This window comes from Pelophylax lessonae (assembly GCF_965119305.1).
Source record: "Pelophylax lessonae genome assembly, chromosome: 1".
Taxonomy (NCBI): Eukaryota; Metazoa; Chordata; class Amphibia; order Anura; family Ranidae; genus Pelophylax; species Pelophylax lessonae.
In genome coordinates, this window is record NC_138768.1 from 707833122 (window position 1) to 707853722 (window position 20601).

Consider the following 20601-nt stretch of genomic DNA (forward strand, 5'->3'; position numbering starts at 1 on the left):
GTCACCCCCTTAGTTCATACCAGGCCCCTCGCCAAAATAAAAAAAATGGCGTGGGGTTCCCCTAAAATCCATACCAGACCCTTATCCGAGCACACAGCCTGGCTGGCCAGGATGGGGGTGGGGGCGAGCGAGCGCTTCTCCTCCTGAACCATACCAGGCCACATGCCCTCAACATGGGGGGGTGCTTTGGGGCGGGGCAGCTCTACCTCCCCCACCCCAAAGCACCTTGCCCCCATGTTGATGGGGACAGGGGTCTCTTCCCGACAACCGTGGGCTGTGGTTGCGGGGGTCTGTGGGAGTAGGCTTATCAAAATCTGGAAGCCCCCTTTAACAAGGAGGCCCCCAGATCCCGGCCCCCTATGTGAATGGATATCGGGTACATTGTACCCCTACCCATTCACCAAAAAAGTGTACAAAAAAAATAAAGACAAAAGCCAGTTTTGAAAAAAGTCCTTTATTAAAAAAATAAATAAGAATATAGTGTCCCCCGATGATCAGTCGCCCGCCCACCTGAAAAAAAAAAAAAAAAAGAAGAAGCTCCTGCTTCTACGGACGCTTCCCGCGCTATGAGCTGTTTGAGTTTGAGTTTGACAGCTCTTTTATAGGGATCTGACGTCACGAGCTGCCCCACAATGCACTGCTGTCATGGACATGCAATAGTGTCTGGTAGCTTACCTTATCCTCATGTCTGCATTAGAGGCCAGACTCTACTTGTGGCTGCTTTTTATCATCTCTCTTCCCTGTTTGGCTCCACCCCAGGCCATTCCAGGAAGTCTATATTAACCAGCGCACTGCAGGTCTGCTTTGCTGTTCAACAGTGTTAGTTCTGTTCCGGTCTGCCGTGTGCTTGATCTAACTTTCTGTGTACCGACTTTGACTTTTCTCTGACTATTCCTGTTTGCCTGTTACTTGACCTTCGGCCTGTCCCTTGGTTACCCTTGTCTGTCTGTTGCCCCGACCTCGGCTTACCCATCACTACCCCTTGTGTCCTGAGTGGCTGCTTCCCCTCTCTCCCTATGGAGGGTGACCCGGGGTACCCCAGGGACCGCGACCTGGGCCCAGCTGCAGCCAAGTCCATCCTCACCACTAGAGGCTCTGGTGAACACCTGCTGGGTCTTAGACTCCGTGCCCTAGGGAATCTTGGGCTCAAGCTCCTGTCCATCCGCAGCAGTCAGCTATCAGGTTCACTACCTTGCACTGCACCCCTGCCTCCAACAGGGTGCAGTTGTCACCTGCCCACAGGTGACCTGACAGTTTGAACAGCCATGAACCCGGCCGACGTGCCGCACCCTCCAGATGATCCATTACAGGGCTTAGTTCGCAGACTTGAGACGCAAGAAGCTAATCAGACTCAGGTGTTACAATTCCTACAGGAGCTGGCTTCCCGCTTTGAACAACTTCAGACCTCGTTGAGAACCCCGAATCCGCAACCCCAAGAGCATCCAGTGGTTGAGCCTGTCGCGCCTGTCGCAGATTCGCATTTTCTGGAACTACCTCCTCCAATCCATTTTTCTGGAGACTCCAAGTCCTGCAGGGGGTTTCTTAGTCAATGCACCATCCATTTTGAGCTTCAACCGCAAAACTTCCAGTCAGATCGGGCAAAGGTAGCCTATATTATTTCCCTCCTTTCCGGTGAAGCTCTAGCCTGGGCTTCCCCCCTATGGGAGAAGAACGATCCGGTAGTTTCCAACTTGTCCGACTTCTTGAAGCTCTTTCAGAACATCTTCGAGGAGCCGGCTCGGGCCTCTTCAGCGGCTAGTGCTCTTTTATGTCTCCGCCAAGAATCCCGTTCAGTAGGACAATATGCTCTCCAGTTCCGTATCCTCTCTCACTGAATTGAGCTGGAACAATGAGGCCCTGGTCCTGGTCCCTTCCTTTTTGCATGGCCTCTCTGACCAAGTGAAGGACGAATTAGCGGGAAGAACCATCCCCGTCGGTCTGGACAATGTCATCTCCATATGCAACCAGATCGATATTCGTTTTCAGGAGAGGTCCATAGAAAAAAGACACCAACACTCCCTAGGTCTTAGCCAGTGTACGCTCCCCTCACTTTGTCCCGTGGAGCATCCTCTGCCTGTTGAGTAACCTATGCAGCCCATAGAAGAAAGACTCCAACACTCCCTAGGTCCTAGCCAGTCTGAGCTCCCCTCACTTCGTCCCGTGGAGCATCCTCTGCCTGTTGAGGAACCTATGCAGCTGGGCCGGACCAGACTAACCCCCAAAGAACGTGCTAGGCACAGAACTTTGGGCTTATGCCTCTATTGTGGAGGCAAGGGCCACCTTCATGACTCCTGCTCGCTTCGCCCGAGAAACGCTCGGGTAATAAATTTAGAAGCTGTAATATTGGACCCAGAAACATCGCCTTCCCGTATTTTTCTTCCGGTGTCCCTTCATGTAAGCACTTCTCCCCAATCGACCATTGCATATCTGAATTCCGGGGGTGCCAGCAACTTTATGGACTGGAGAACTGCTTCTTCTATGAAGCTCACCATTTCACCCCTTTCTACGCCATTGGTAGTCTCGGCAATTGATGTCACTGTTCTTCCAGGGGGCCCTATTCACTTCCCGACGCTACCTATTAGGATGTCGGTAGGGACTCTCCACCATTCTCATCCTACCCAAACCCTCTACCCCCATTGTATTGGGCCTTCCTTGGCTACTGCTCCACTCTCCCCATGTGGACTGGGTCTCTGAGAAGATCCTGGCTTGGGGTCCCTCATGTTTCTCGTCATGCCTTTCCAAGGTGACCCCAAAGGAGAGACTTCCGGTTGCTACCACATCGGTATCTTCTGACCTTCCCGCTGCATACAGCGATTACTGGGATGTGTTTTGTAAGAAATCAGCTGAGGTGTTTCCTCCCCACAGGTCCTTTGACACTTTGGACAAGGAGTCCACTACTGAAAATGAGCCGATCGTCCCAATTTCTTGCATTGTTACCCATTCTACCTCCCTGGACTCCAAAATTCCTCCTGGTAAGACCTTTGTCCCCACTGAGCTAAGATTCTCAGTTGGGGACAGGATTCCAAGGTGGCGGGCCACGCGGGTTTTCTCCGGTCCTTCTTGCTCATCAGCCATCACTACTGGTGGCCTAATCTCCGCTCGGAGGTCAAAGACTATGTCAAGGCTTGTCATGTCTGTGCTCAGTCTAAATCCTCCACAAAAGCTCCTGCTGGTCTCCTCATGTCTTTGCCCATTCCTAAGGAACCCTGGGCTCATATTACCATGGCACTGGTCTCTAAGGATAATCAGGAATACGAGGTCAGTCAAGTTCTGGATTCCCGACTCTGTAGAGGCATTCTTTAGTACCTTGTTCATTGGAAAGGCTTTGGTCCTGAGGAGAGGTCTTGGGTCCCATCATCAGAGGTCTTCGCACCGCGTCTGTTAAAAAGATTTCATCTGAAGTTTCCCTCTAAACCCGGGCCCAGGCGGGGAACGGGGAGGCCTCGTAAGAGGGAGGGTACTGTAATGGACATGCAATAGTGTCTGGTAGCTTACCTTATCCTCATGTCTGCATTAGAGGCCAGACTCTACTTCTGGCTGCTTTTTATCATCTATCTTCCCTGTTTGACTCCACCCCAGGCAATTCCAGGAAGTCTATATTAACCAGCACACTGCAGGTCTGCTTTGTTGTTCAACAGTGTTTGTTAGTTCTGTTCCGGTCTGCCGTGTGCTTGATCTACCTTTCTGTGTACTGACTTTGGCTTGTCTCTGACTATTCCTGCTTGCCTGTTACCCTGACCTTCGGCTTTTCCCTTGGTTACCCTCGTCTGTCTGTTGCCCCGACCTCGGCTTACCCATCACTATCCCTTGTGTCCTGAGTGGCTGCTTCACCTCTCTCCCTACGGAGCGTGACCCGGGGGACCCCCGGGACCGTGACCTGGGCCCAGCTGCAGCCAAGTCCATCCTCACCACTAGAGGCTCTGGTGAACACCTGCTGGGTCTTCGACTCTGCGCCCTGGGGAATCTTGGGCTCACATTCCTATCCATCCGCAGCAGTCAGCTATCAGGTTCACTACCTTGCACTGCACCCCTGCCTCCAAAAGGGTGAAATTGTCACCTGCCCACAGGTGACCTGACAGCTGCTCAGGTGCAGTGAATAAATTACATGACGTCAGTAATTTATTCCCTGCACCTGAGCAGTGCATTGTTGGGCAGCTTGTGATTTCAGATCCCTATAAAAGAGCTGTCAAACTCAAAACAGCAGGAACTTATTTTTTTTTCTATTTTTTTACTGCGGCGAGGTCACCTGAAAGTTTGGCTCCTCCTTCCTCTGCTGCCAGGTCATTCACAAAGCGCAGTGCACTTCAAGCATGCACAGTATGGTACTGGCTGTGAAGCCGCCGATTTCCCTTACAAGAAATGGCAGCGGCAGTACCCAAGAGCCAATTGAAAAATCGGCTGGGGTGCCAGCATCACGGGATCCCTGGACAGGTAAGGGTCCTAATAATAAAAGTCAGCAGCTGCAAAGACTTTTACTTTTGGTGGGGGGGGCTGGATCTCTGCTTTAAGGGAATACTTAAAGCCAATCTGAGTCAGTTGCTCCCACTCCCCCCTCCCATAGCCTGGCGCTTAAGCAAAAACTGGAGGGGCAGAGCAGAGAGTCTGTGACTGACAAACACCAGATCTCTGCTCACTGTAGACCAAGAACTGAGCGACCAGCGGTCTTTGATCACTTAGTTCTCTGTCTTAGAGGAAGCAAGGGACAGATGCAGCATTGGACTGATGCTGCTATTACCTAGGTGAGTATACCTGTTTTGTAATTCTCACATTTCTCATTAGGTTGGCCATACATGGCTTGAAATTAAGCCCGTTCAGCAGGGACCGGACAAATTTTGATCCATGTGTACAAATTCCAATTCATGTGTGGCCACTGCAGTTGAACACATTGGTGGATAGGAATTCTGTTCAGCCACCCTGTTCGATAAAAAACACTTCAGGCAATAGGCTGCAGCACTGATCTGTGTATTTAGACAGCGGGGGAGTTTCCCCACTGTCAGAATACAATAGTGCAATAGTGTGGATTCCTTCATCCACATCGGATGTATGGATGGGGGAATCAGTTGAGTTTTTTTTGTTCAGCCTACTGGCTGAATGAAGAAAACAGAACCATGCTAGCATTAGGATGTGTCACAATTCTTTCCTATGCTGTTTGCAGTAGCTTCACCTGCAGCCCTCCTCCCCTGCATCCCATCCCATGTTCCTTGTGAGCTGTTCCTCACTGTCCACACTAAATTAACATCCCCTCCAGACTGCATTTTTTGTGTGGCTTCCCCCCCCCCCCCTCTTCCTCCTCCACTAGTCACACTGTATTCTCTGACAGCTCTCCCTCCACTGTCCACACTACATTTTGTTGGCATTTCTTTTCCCACTCTTCACACTACATTAATTAACATTTGCTTCTCTGCCATCTACACTTTTTGCTTTATAAATGATTCAGCCCCCCTACTGTTTACACTATGTACCCTGGCTGATATCTTGTCACTGATATTAAAATCCCATGTCTTTGGCATTCTGTCTCCACAAAGCTACCCTTTATGTGGCATATTGTCTCCTAACCCAGTCTCTACTATATCTTCTTGTTAAAAGGAAGAATAAAAACTTTTAGCGCAAACAGAATATATTTATAGCCTCAACATGTCAAATGTCTATGTCTGGGCGAATGTCATTAAAATATTTCCATTAAAAAGTTTCACTGTATGACCGGCTGCAGTAGTTCTTCTATGAGGGTATTGGAGCCTCTGTGAACTGTAGATACAAAAAGAAAAAGAAGACACAGCCATCTAAGTATATCTATTTATTGGTAAAAACACACATAAATTAAAAGATCGCACTCACAGAATTTAAGGAATGTTCATGCAAAGTAATCATCCTTCTCAGGAAACTGATGGCTGTAGCATAGATCCAGAGGGATAAATGTGTCAGTATCAAATCACTGCTGCCCCTAGCAGAGTCACTGATTAGTTGTTAGTGGGAGTAATGCTGGATGACTCGGTCAGCAGGCAGCCGAATGTCCGCAGTTCTCTGGGGAACAGGAGTGAGTGTGTCGGGAGGTCACCGCCGGATGAACTGACAGGTAGGGAGAGATGCAGCCAGGAGCCGTAACCAGCCGTGACTAGGTCGGTGATCTTATTTACAGCGCCGCTGGGCACTCACATGACCCGCTGAAGCTTCCCTCCTCTCCCACCGGCTGACGTCAGTGGTGTCCCTCCCTCTGCAGTGCTTGTAGCGGTGAAAGAAGAGCTCAACCAGGTCACATGTGCACCCTGCGGTGCTATAAATAAGGTACATTTCCACAATAATGTTACACTAAGAGACACACTGGACATTTTATAATCATTTTACAGCACAGATTACATTTGGGAGACTAACTTTTAAAAATCAAGGCTAGCTTTAAAAGATGTCTGTTAGGAATAGAGCTGCATTTTAAGAAACTCCTCAAATACAGTGGAAACCAGAAGGAGAGCTAGCCCTGGTGTGCCATAATCCAAAAGAAACAGAAAAAAGGGGGAATGGTATAGCAATAGCTAGACCAAAAAATTGCGGACTTTAAAGGCACATGAATGGATAGGCAGTGATTGTTTAAAAAGTAAACATTTTTATTGATTTGTTTAAAACAAACATATATGTAAATACATACAACAACATATTAAAAGAACATACAGAGGGGTGCAATCCCTCTATATGGATTCATAGTAAATATAGTGGGTTCATTATCGCTACACACGACATAATTGTTTGAAGGTGAAGATACAGTACTAGTCTGAAAAGGGTCGACGCGTTTTTCAATAAGCTTCGTCAGGACCACAGACGATTGTGCCACCTCTTGATGAGACAAGCATAACAGAAAATTAGTGGATAGTATAAAATACAACAAAAGGATATTCACATTTATTATACTTGGATAAGGTATATTACGGTAAGTAAACCAACCTTCTAAGGAGCAAAGATTGTGTGTCATCCACAGCAGGTATGACGACCAAAAAGGGGGAAGAGCCAAACCTGGGTACTAGATGGTAGATACTGTATATAAAAAATAGCATGTAAGGATATTGTAATCATGTGACTACTGGATATATTATAGATGACGTGAGTATACTTATGTACATTGAATGATTACCTAGGAATCTTTATAGGCAAGGAAGGGGGACGGCGGGGCAGATATGAGTGCACACCAGGATGTAGTTCTAAAAACCGTAAAAAATAATCACATAAGACCATGAGAGTCCAAAGACTCGCAATAATCCTCCACATGGGGGGGAAAAAGGGAGGAAGGATATGTGTATATCCATGTATCAATATATTAACTTTTGAATATGCTGACAGACTCAACAGGTCAATGGGAAACAAGTATAATGACTGTTTGGTCCTCCAATGGACTAGAAAGTGGATCAAATAAACAGATAGAAATCCCTGGTAGGGTATCTGTAAAATAATCCAAAATGGGTACTCAATGGGATTTCATGTACTTATTGCTAACCAGCAAACAAAAAATAATAAATAGTTGTACTTACAATCCATGTAGTTGGTGAACCCAGTACTATTTGATCAATATAGTCAAAGTCCAATTTAGTCCCAAGGAAGGAACCCCCCAGTCAAACAAAAACAGGAGCCAAGTTGCAAAAATAACGGTTTAACATCCGGTAGGATGAAGCCTAGTTGGAAATAAGCAGTGGCATAAAGAAATATGTAAGGGAATGGGAAAGGCTCAATCAAAAATAATAAGCCCAAAAATGGGAGCAATACAGGGAAGGAGAAGAATACCTGCACGCGCCTGCCATCCGCTGATCTGTGCCGCTAAGAGTGGGAAGTGGACGAGCGCCCTAAATAGCCCCAAATACACCTGCCACTGATCGTTACAGGTGTTAGCGCAGAGGTGGGTGGTGCACCAGAAGCGCATGACGTCCAAACTGCGGAAGTGGTGTAAGGTGGAACGCATCTCGGCCGGAAGTGCGGCAAATCCCCAGGAAGTGACGAGCGCTCACCAACAACCCCCTTTGGTTGTCTCAGATGGGGTAGCACCCACGCGTAATTCATCCAACATTGCGACTTCCTCATCTTCCTGCTCCTCGACGGCTTGATCAATGACATGATGCAATGCACGCTCCAGAAAGAAGGTGTAAGGTACAATGTCACTGATGGCGCCCTGGCCGTGACTGACCAGTTTGGTGATCTCAACGAATGGCCGCAGAAGTCTACATGCATCCTGCATGAGCAGCCACTGGCGAGGTGAAAAAAACCCAAGCTCCCCAGAACCTGTCCTGCCGCAGAGTTCGTACAGGTAGTCGTTAACTGCACGTTTTTGCTGGAGCAGCCTATCAAGCAGTCACAAATAAGATGCCTGATGGGCAGGTTGTGTCGCTGATGAATGTCAGCAAGGCAAGCCATGGCTGTGTAAGATCTTCTGAAATGGCCCGAGAGTTTCCTGGCCTGCCGCAAGACATCCTGGACCCCAGGGTATTTGGCAACGAATCGCTGCACCACCAAGTTCAGGACGTGTGCCATGCATGGCACATGTGTTATTTTGCCCTGTTTCAGCGTGCTCAGCAGATTGGCACTGTTGTCGCACACCACTTTTTCAACTGTCAAATTCAGCGGTGTCAGCCACTTATCTGCCTGTGAACGCAAAGCTGAATGGAGTGCAGGACCAGTGTGGCTCTTGGCTTCCAGGCACAACAGATGCAGCACAGCATGGCAACATCTCACCTGGCATGTGGAATAGGTTCTGGGGATCTTGGGTGGCGCAGCGGAAGAGATGGTAGCAGCGGAAAAGGAGGAGTCAGCCGAGGAGGAGAGGGAGGATGGAGGAGGAGGAGAAGAAGAGGCAGGCCTGCATGCAATCCGTGGCGGTACAACTAAATCTACACGGCTGCCACGGGTTACATGCTTGATGGCCATCAGAAGGTTCACCAGTGGGCAGTAAAAGTGATATACCTTCCCTGCCCGTGTTTGCTAGACCATGTGTCTGTGGTCAGATGTATCTTGGCACCAACACTGTGTGCCAGAGATATATTCACTTGCCACTGGAATGCCCTTCTGCCAGAAATATTTCCTGCCTGGGACCTTCCATTGTGGTGTTCCAATGGCCACAAATTTCCGAAAGGCCTCCGAGTCCACCAGTTGATATGGCAGTAGTTCCGATAAGCCAGCAGTCAAACATTGGGCAAGAGGGTTATCCGGCGTCATCATTTTTTTTACGCTCCAACATTTGGGCCACAGAAGCCTGCCTTTTTCCAGAAAACATGACAACGGCATCATGGAAGGTGGAATGAGGACAAATGTGAGGAGAAGGAGAAGAGGCTGGACGGTGAGAGCCTGGAGTGTGGCTTTGTGGGTTCTGACGGTGTTGCTCCCACTGGGCTCGGTGATGGGAGTTCAGGTGCCTTCTTAAGGTGATCGTCCCTAGGTGAGTGTTGGGCTTACCGTGACTTATGCATTGACTGAAAAGGCTGCAGATGGCAACACTGTTGTCAGCAACGGACACATTAAAAAAAGCCCACACTGTGGAGCCATGTGTCGGCGTCCTGGGAGCGCCAGATGTGACTGTACATGGTTGATGGCTTGCTCCTGATACATTTTCAGTCTGCTTTGTACCTCTTGTGCAATGCAAGTTCTGCCTGCCTCTCCTCCCTATCTGCCGGTCCGTCTCTCCCTCTGAACTCCCCTCCTCTTCCTCTCATCATCATCATCCACGTCACCTCCCCCACCACTAACAATCGAGATTTCGGAGTAGGCAGCAACAGCGGGGACCAATCTCCTTGGGCTGATCTGGGTACTGTCGTCAGACTGCAGAGTGGCGGCTGTTGCTACCTCCTCTTCTACCTCCTCTTGCTACCTCCTCTTCCTGATCCGATGCCAACAATGGCTGCGTATCACAAATGTCTTGTGATGGATCGAAAATAATTCCAGAGACTCAAGCGGAGGGTATGTGGTGGTGGTGGTGTTTGTGATGGTGTCTTTGGGGGTGCACACAGCTGAGAGTGAAGAGGGTGCAGATAGAGAGGATGAGGAGGGTGCAGAAGAGGAAGGCAGAGTGAGCCACTCAACCAAGTCTGGTGCGTCCTTTGACATAATCGAATGCGCCTTCTGAAACTTCACACTTCGACTCCGGCCTACTGCTCCTGCCCTACCCCTACCACCCCTGCTTAAGTGTCTGCCTCTTCCTCTGCCTGTCACGTTTTTAAATTACCCTGTGACAAAAGTCTCTAGAGAATCGCAGTATATCTGGAAAAAGGTATATAACACCCTGCTTCAATCTGTGGTATTGGGGGGCCACAGGTTTATCACACTAGTTCTACAAATAATTGGCCAGTAACTGTTGTCACTGTGTGTAGCAGAGTTAAAGCATCGAAAGAGGCAATATTGTTGCAGAACACAAATACACTTATGAAAGTATACTCCGATAACACCCCACTTCAATATGTGGTATTGGGGGGCCACTGGTTTATCACACCAGTTGTTCAAAAAATTGGCCAGAGAATTTGGCACTGTGTGTATCAGAGTTAATACAGTAAAAGATGCAACATTGTTGCAGGATACAAATACACTAATGAAAGTATACTCAGATAACACCCTGCTTTAATCTATGGTATTGGGGGGGTCACAGGTTTATTACACCAGTTCTACAAATAATTGGCCAGTAACTGTTGTCACTGTCTGTAGCAGAGTTAACACAGCAAAAGGCTAAATTTTTGCAGGACTAAAATACACTCTTAGAAAAGTAGACTGTTAAATAACACCCCACTTCAATATGTGGTATTGGGGGCCACTGGTTTATCACACCAGTTGCTCAAAAAATTGGCCAGGGAATTTGGCACTGTGTGTATCAGACTTAATGCAGCAAAAGAGGAAATATTGTTGCAGGACACAAATACACTTATGAAAGTATACTCAGATAACCCCCCGCTTCAATCAGTGGTATTGGGGGGGCTACAGGTTTATTACACCAGTTCTACAAATAATTGGCCAGTAACTGTTGTCACTGTGTGTAGCAGAGTTAACACAGTAAAAGGCTAAATTTTTGCAGGACTAAAATACACTCTTAGAAAAGTATACTGTTAAATAACACCCCCACTTCAATATGTGGTATTGGGGGGCCACTGGTCTATCACACCAGTTGTTTAAAAAATTGGCCAGTGAGTTTGGCACTGTGCGTATCAGACCTAACACAGCAAAAGAGGCAATATTGTTGCAGGACACAAATACACTTGTAAAAAGTATACTCAGATAACACCCCACTTCAATATGTGGCATTGGGGGGGCCACTGGTCTATCACACCAGTTATAATACTTTAAAAGTGCTTTTGTCACTGTGTGTAGTATTGCTGCAGCAATGCTCAGTCACCAAACCTGTCACAATGCTGCACAGTGCACAATACTAATCCACTATAATATGCTTTCCACAAAGTATATTATACCGTGGATTACCCCCCCCCCCCCCTATATAGTGCACTGCACAGCAATACCAAAAAAAAATACAGCCCTTTAAATTACTTTTGTGGACATTAACAGAGCGATTTGTGTCACTGCTGCCGATCTCTAACTGCCCATAAAGCACAGACTGGATACCTGTCCCTAAACTCAAAAAAGACTGTTGTAGACCTATACCGAAATACCAGCCCTGAAAAGGACTTTTGTGGACATTAACAGAGCAATTTGTGTCACTGCTGCCGATCTCTAACTGCCCCTAAAGCACAGACTGGATACTTGTCCCTAACCTGAAAAGAGACTGTAGTAGACCTATACCGAAATACCAGCCCTGTAAAGGACTTTTGTGGATATTAACAGAGTGATTTGTGTCACTGCTGCCGATCTCTAACTGCCCCTAAAGCACAGACTGGATACTTGTCCCTAACCTGAAAAGAGACTGTAGTAGACCTATACCAGAATACCAGCCCTGAAAAGGACTTTTGCAGGTTTTAACAGAGGTATTTGTGTCTGGCAATCTCTCCCTCATGAACACAGCAGACCTCTCCCTACGCTGACAAAAATCAGAATGTGAAATGGCCGACAGCTCAGGTCTATTTATAGGGTAGGGGGCATGTCTATGTGCTAAAATGTTTCATTTGGCTGTCCCATTCCACCTGACTGCTGTGTCATGGGTCAAAGTTCTCCCCATTGTAAACTAATATGGCCGCCGTGAACAACGCCATGTGTTCGCAAAATTGGAAGGTAGTGAACGAGCAAAATTTGCCACGAACTGACCGCCGGGTGAACCACAAGGCCATCTCTATAGAGAATAGGTCAAGAGGGGGAGGGGAGGATGTAAGAAATAGGAGTAAAAAGAAAGAAGAAAAAATTCCCTCTTTAGGGAATCGGGGAGGTAAGACCAACTACATAAAAAAGTCCTGCTTCTAACTGTTATGGGAGTAGGAGAAGTTGTTGTTGTCAGCTCAAAAATTTAGCTGTTTGGGGTAGTGGTAAGAAGTCTTAACTGAGTTTAAAATACCAAAAAGTCGTTAAACTAAAAATCGCGGTGAGGACCAAAGTGTCTCCATCCACCTGCACAAGTATAAACTTAGTAGATTTTCAAGAGGTAATTTCTCATTATATGGGGTGAAGTCAATGGGGATTATTTAGGTAATCTAGCTTGTATAATGCAATAATTTTGAGAATGTACTGCATAACTCAGCATCAACCTAGAGAACATTAATCTGTACTCAATGTGAAGTGAGGGGAAAGTGAGCCCAAACATAAAGAGTCCAATATCTCAAAAGTAACAGAAGAAAGAGAGAAATCTTGTGGACTTTCAAAACATACGTGTATCCCGAGGTGAATTCTGGAGCAGACCAAATACATACTTGAAAACATGTTCTGATTATATAGGAAAGAATCAGTTTAGTGAAGAAAATGCAACACATCAGTATCATAGAAAAAGCTCAGTCACATTGAAGGGGGGAATGTCGCCATCTAGTGACTTTTTTTGGAAGTTTTGGAACAGAATTTATGTGGAATAAATGTATTAAAGGGGGACTTTAGGGGGGGCGTGGCGACCGCCGAGCAAGATGGCCGCTTGACCGAGGAGCTTCAGCCAGTGCTCAGCCATCTACGGTCCGACACAGCCACTCCGCGACCTCGGAAACACCGGATCCTTGCGGGGGAACTGCCAGTGCACACCGCCAAGATGACCCTGAAGAAACAAGGGGGTCCCACCGGTCCGCAAACTGCCGCCCGGTCTCCGCCAACATGGCGGCGGAGACATCCCATCGTCTGGCCAGCCGCGCCCTCTACCGCCCGAGTCGCGGGCGTATGACGTCACAACGGTGCCAATAGCAGCGCGAACACAGGACCCATTCCCGATGCGGTCGGCGCGGTCTGCGGACTCCTCTCCCTCCACCCCATCAAGGCAGAGCCTGGCGAAGTCTCGCCCAAGGAGGGACTCACTGACGATGCAGGCGACTACATCTTCTATGGAGGTGAGCGATACCTCCAATACCCCATGCACACCTTGGGCCTACTCTCCACCACCGGACCCATTTTCAAAGCTAGCCACTACAGGACAACCAGTGTCTAACACTACCCTTAAGGACATGCTGTCTATGTTACATACGTCAATGCAGGCTAATATCCAAGCCTCCATCTCCTATTGCCAGAGGGAACTGCATGGCCTGGGAGACAGGGTTCACAATGTGGAAGAAAGGATAGAGGAATTCACAGTATCCTATAACACCCTAGTGGACGCTCACACGTCCCATCAGGAGGACATACACCACATGCAGGCTAAAATTGCAGACCTTGAGGATAGATCGAGGCGTAACAACCTCAAAATACGTGGGATCCCTGAAACAGTCCAACCCAACCAATTGCCCACCTTTGTTCGCGATCTGTTCCATAAAGCGGTGCCTGAACTCTCTAACGAGGACCTCACCATAGACCGCATTCACCGAATCCCCAAGCTATCCTTCCTCCCGCAAGACATGCCTCGGGATATCCTCCTGAGGGTACACTTCTTTCAAGCTAAGGAGAAAATCTTGGACACATTCAGGAGGAAAGAACGCCTCCCAGGCACTGCATCGTCCCTTCAGGTCTTACCTGACTATTCTCAATACACACTCCAATTGAGAAGGAATCTAAATTCCATAACTAAGGCCCTGCGGAACAATAAAATCATATATAAATGGAAGTGCCCCGCCAAGTTGTGCGTGACTCATATGGGGGCCACCTCCCAAATCACATCTATAGAACAGGGCCTCCGTCTCCTCAAGCAGTGGCACATCCTCCCTGATGCAACCGACCAACGACCTAGACCTCCAGACCCTCCACTACCACGTCTGCAACCTGAATGGCATACAGTGTCTAGGCCTTCCAGATCCAGGTCCTCTCACTGCTCAAAATGATGCTGACATTTCTATCTGAGGCTGGGCACACTGGCCCTCCCGCTCTTTATAGCACCTGCTAACGTGCTAGCAACCCCACCGACCGCGCAGCAACAGCTGCTTTTATGGTCCGCCAGGACCATGTCTTTTTTACCTTTATTGTTTTTTCTTGTTTTATGCACTTCTTTTTCAGAACAGGACTCAGCTACGAATGTAGAAACACCCCTGGAAAGTTGTTCCCGACCTCTACATTGTGTTCCGGACTTCCATCTCTTCTTCTCCAATACCGTCCGCCAGCCTTCATGCGAACGACGCCTGAATGGAACTCGCTCTCCATCTCACTGCTACATCTGTGACCTTCTACCAGGTACCTCTATGTATTTTCCCACACCATGTACTCTATGGACCGCTCATGCCCTTATACTATGGTCCCACTACGTACTCCCTGAACTTCCGCAAACCTAGCCATGTCTTTGCAGCTTTTATCGCTGAACGTTAAGGGGCTGGAAGGAAGCAAAGTCGCACAAGGCGGATGTCCTAGCTATCCAGGAAACCCATTTTAAGCAAGGATCCGTACCTCGCTGCTCCCACCCGGATTACCCCCATGTATTTATGGCAAACTCCCCTGAAAAGAAACGGGGAGTCCTGCTGGCTATTAGCAACTCTGTGACCTTCACCTACTCTCGGGTGGTGGAGGATACAGACGGAAGATTCATTATCTTAAACTGTAGTATTGATGACTGTGATTATACTTTTGTAAATGTGTATGCCCCCAAACGACACCAGCTCAAATTCCTGAGAAAACTATTCGCAAAAATTCGCAAACTCACGGTAGGCAAACTGATCATATGTGGAGATTTTAACATTGTAGCAGACCCTGCCATGGACTCGTCATCCGGTGGTAAAACCTCGTCCACATCCATGGCAGCTCTCCTACATGCGGAAAATCTACATGACATTTGGAGATACCAACATGCGGAGGAGAGGGATTATACCTTCTTCTCGGCTAGCCACTTAACCTATTCCAGAATCGACATGTTTCTGATAGATTCAACGATTTTACCCTTGGTGATGCACACGTCCATTTCCCCCATTACGTGGTCAGACCACACCGCCATACATATGTCCATTTCCACCTCGGCCTCCCCGCCATCTTCCTTCATATGGAGATGTAACAATTCAATTCTCTCCGACCCTGACTCCCTCAAACACCTCCAAGCCCAACTCAGGGATTTCTTCACACACAACGCCGTCCCAGACATGAACCCATTCACGCTTTGGAATGCCCATAAGGCCTATGTAAGAGGAATTCTCATTCAATTAGCGTCCAGGCTAAAAAAGAAGTTTCAAAAATCGCTACGAGACACCCTCGAGGAAATCAAATCCCTGGAAGAGTCCAATAAACAAAACCCCTCCCAAACATTATCCTCCAAACTGTCTGCCCTCAGGATGGAACTTCGCAGGCTTCTGCTTATCAACCATGACAAAATGCTGGCAAGGCTTCGCCTCCAATATTATTCGGCCCATAACAAGGCAGGCAAGTTTCTAGCCTCCAGGCTTAAGGCCAGGAAGGTCAAATCAAAGATAGCGTTCGTAACCCACCCCCACACGGGTAAAAAACACACTCACCCTCAACAAATTGCGGACGCTTTCGCCGACTACTATGGTTCCCTATACAACCTTCGCGACGATACGGCCACACACAACCCATCGACATCTGAAATCCACACCTTCCTGAGTGGCATGAATCTACCCACTCTTACGCATGAAGACCTAGCAACCCTCAATGCCCCCTTTACACCAAAGGAACTCTCCCAGACAATTAATTGCACACCTTTAAACAAATCTCCAGGCCCAGACGGACTGACCAATGAGTACTACCGATCCCTTCACGACATACTCTCACCCCACATGTTGTCAGCATTCTCCTCCGCCATTGCCTCGGGCACCTTCCCACAAGAGATGCTCCAAGCCAACATCATAACCCTCCCCAAACCCGGCAAACCCCCTACCGCCCCAGCGAACTTTAGACCCATATCCCTGCTAAACAACGACGTCAAGCTATATGCTAAACTCCTTGCCAACCGCCTAGCATGGCTTCTGCCTACATTGCTAGGGGGAGACCAAATGGGCTTCGTCCGAGGACGGCAAGCCCCTGACGCGACCAGAAGGGTGATAAACCTAATGCATCATGCCGAGAGCTCCAGAACGCCTTCTCTGCTTCTTTCCATAGATGCAGAGAAGGCGTTCGATCGCATCCACTGGGGCTACATGGAATTGGTTCTACGCAAGTTTGGGTTCTCAGGTCCGATCCTGACAGCCATATTAGCTTTATATTCTTCCCCATCAGCCAAAGTACTCTCCACTGGCATGCTTTCTAAACCCTTTAATATCACCAATGGTACGCGTCAGGGATGCCCCTTGTCACCCCTCATCTTTAACTTATTAATAGAACCATTAGCAGAACTGCTCCGCCCCTCCCCCATGGTGTCAGGCTTCAAATTTGGCCCCTCCAAACACGTCATCACACTGTTTGCCGACGATGTCATCTTGAGCTTAACGAACCCTATAGTGTCCCTTCCAGCAGCTCATCAAATTCTACAGGACTTTAGTAACATGTCCTTTTATAAAGTAAATTTCGGAAAATCCAAAATCTTAGGCATGAATATACTTGAAAATACTCGAAAACATCTCCAAACACAACTCCCATACACATGGACCTCCAAATCGCTAAAATATCTAGGGATCCAGCTAGCATTTCCCACGTCCAATTTGCTCCACTCCAACATGAAACCCATACTCTCCACTATAACGGTAGATACCAATGGTGTTAAATCATCCGAACTCTCCTGGGCGGGACGAATAGCAGCATTCAAAATGCTCTGCTTACCAAAAATATTATATATATATATTCCGCACCCTCCTGGTACAAATCACCTGTGCATACCTCACATCCATATCTAAAATTCTACGCACATTCATATGGCAAAGGAAGAGAGCCAGGTGCTCTCACTCACATATGGTGCGTCACAAAAGGGCGGGAGGGCTAGGGCTACCGGACATAACAGACTACTACCATGCGACGAGACTAACCCCCCTCCAATACTGGTTCTCCACTACACATCGCCTCCCCTGGTTACCAATAGAAGCGGCGTTGGCGCGAACGCCGGATCTTAGTCTACTACTTCTTGCAGATGCATGGAAACCTCTAGATCTGAGGACCTTGCCTATCACATCCCAAGCGTCACTGCGCTCCTGGTGTCTCCTTATCGCACGGAAGTCCACACATCCGACAGACTTGTTGATCCCCATACCTTTAACTGTATTTAACGTTCTTCCATACACGGCGACCAACATGCTCACGGCCGCGGGCATCCTGACAGTATCCCAACTATGCAAAAAAACAAGGAGTTAAATGAAAGCCCTGGTGTGAGGGTCTAACACAAACACCATGTTTAAAGTAAGGGAGATCTAGAAAGAGTGAAGGAAAGGAACAAAAGATGTTGAGTTTAGCAGAAAAAGGGAAGTAGGGAAAAATTGAAAGGAAAGGCAAGAGGGCTGAAAGAGAAGTGGTGAAGAGGGAAGAAGGGAAGAAGAGGAGGGAGTAAAGGGGAAGAGAGAAATGAAAAGAGAGAGGAAAAGAAGAGGGGGAGGGGGGGGAGGGGGGGGGGGGAGAGAAGGGGGAAGAGAGGGAAAAAGAAAAAGAAAAAAAGAGTTAGATTGAAAAAAAGGAGATAAAAAGGAAAGATAGTTGAGGGCTAATGGGATTTTAACGGTACTTAGATCAACGATGGAAAAACCACCATGTATAAAAATATATAAATTTTATTATTCCATTAAAAATTACATACAGAATAAAGAGAAAAAATTATAAAATAAAAGATTGTATAGAACAGATTACTATCATAGTCATATCAATTACATACAGTTCTGAACATTGCAGGCAGTATCGATGTTATGCAAGCTCCGATAGCCCCAAACCAGGGTACCGGGCATTAACCCAACATGTTTCGCGGGTTTCAACACTCCGCTTCTTCAGGGGTGTAAGATTATACAATATATTGGTTGCCTTAGAGTTCCTGTGTAATAGAAATATGTTATGAGAACATTGTAATCAACAGTTTTATGCAGAGGAGTTATTTGCATGCACAAATACATACGGGTCCGGGGTTCCCACCACCAAAACACATGCAGGGGTAGTCACCCAGTGAACGCCTCACCCACGGATGTGGAGGGGGTCATTAGGGTAGCGTGATTTTGATAATAAAGGTTATGTGTGACATTGTCACAATACCTGTATGTGATAGTATCGGTATCTGGTAGGTCATAGAATGCCCATGAGGTTGTATGGCCAGACAAGGTGGCACTTCTTTCTGTTGAGTATCCCAACTATACCGGCAAGACTCACTTAAATCCTTCCATGATCTTCAAATGGAATTCCATCTCCCCCACAAAGCTATGTTCTCATATAATGCCATAGTCAGTTTCTTACGCAAGAATCCCCTGCCCCAATTATGGCTCCCACCCCCCCGTGGCAATTCCTTACGAATGTAGAAACTCCAGTAAAAGGCATCTCCCTCTTTTACAACTTCTTGGGACACAAGACCACATTTCATAAAACCTCACACATGGTCAAGTGGGAGGGAGAGCTTCAGACACCCTACTCCGAATTCCAGTGGAAAGCAGCGATTCTAACCTCCTACGTGGCCTCCCCGATGTATAAACCACTGGGAACAAATGCAAAAACTCCTGACTAGATGGTACCTCACACCGTATCGCCTGTCTAAATTCTTCAGATCTTAGAGCCTGCTTTGCTGGCGGAATTGTGACCAAATAGGCACAATCTCCCATAGCTTCTGGTCGTGTAAAAGCCTGACCAGCTTTTGGAGGAGGGTGTTTGAGGTTCTTTCTGACACCACGGGCATACTCACCAAACCCACCATGGCCATGGCTCTACTAAACCTGGGAATACACAACATACCCTTAAACATGAGAACGGTATGCTTCCACATGCTGGTGGCTGCCAGGACACTTATTGTTAAACACTGGAAGCAGTCCACAACCCCTTCCCACCTGGAAGTAATTAGAATGGTTAATTTCCAATCTTCCATGGAGAAGGCATACGCCTACTTGACCCACAACGGAACCAAATTCCACTCTGCTTGGCACGTCTGGACCACCAGCAAATATTTTACCCCCACCCCCTGACCGGGGTTGGGCCATCCATGACGTACGAGCAAATACAAGTGGAACGACACAAAACAGTTATAGTTTGTTTACGTTTACTTTTGAGATGATAAACTTTCTTGATGACTGAGTTCTGAAACTCTACCTTTATATGTTTTGTTCTGAAACATTGTAATTGTGAATATGACAACCTTCATATTTTTGTTGTATTGTTTTGAAAAATTAATAAAAATCTATTGAAAGTAAAGGTGGACTTTATGTGCTCCAAAATTCCCCCTCAGAAAAAAATAATAAATCAATTTAATCTAGAGTGTATTGCAAACTTATAAGGATAAGTTTAAGATAACACTTATTTTGTCTCAAGTCTCCAGCAGGCAAATTATAATGAAAATAGATATCAAAGCAGTTCTGAGAGAAAATATAACTCATATATAGGTTCTATGTAGGCAGTACCTTGAAAGACAATGAACAACTATTAAAAAGCTAGTGCAATAAAGCATCATCTCTCAAGCGCATTTTGTGGCCAGGACAGAGATCCTTAGCCGCCAAAATGAGCTGATCTCAAAAAGGACAGAGCAAGCATTGTAAAGGTCTAAGGAAAGACTATTCACGGTCAGTTATCTGTTATAAACTGTATTCTTGTGAAGTGTGTTATTCCTGAAAGACATTATCAAAGAGAATCGGGGTTGGCTGTGGTTGCTAGCAGTGTAGTCGGGGCCTTCTGATCTGAGATTTGGCAGTCTGTAACCTGTTCAGTATCTAGGTGCTCTCCTGTGGGCAGGGGATGAGGGGACGCTACCCTGGCCAGGGTTGCGCCTGTGCGTGGGTGAAGTAGATGGGTTTGGTGACAACCGGCGTCTCCTAAGAAAAGCTGAATCCTCACGATGTAGTGTCCATGTCTTTAGCTTGTTGATTAAAGTGTGGTCCACTCACATGCGACCATCCAGGGATTTCTATCTGGGGAATGCCTAGGGTGATGCAAAAGTTTGCAGTGTCTTCAGGGTGCCTGAGTGATGCGAAGTATCCTCTGGAGCAGGCGAATAAGCAAAATGGAAATTTCCATTTATATGGAATTTCCCTTTCCCGCAAGATGTTTAATAGT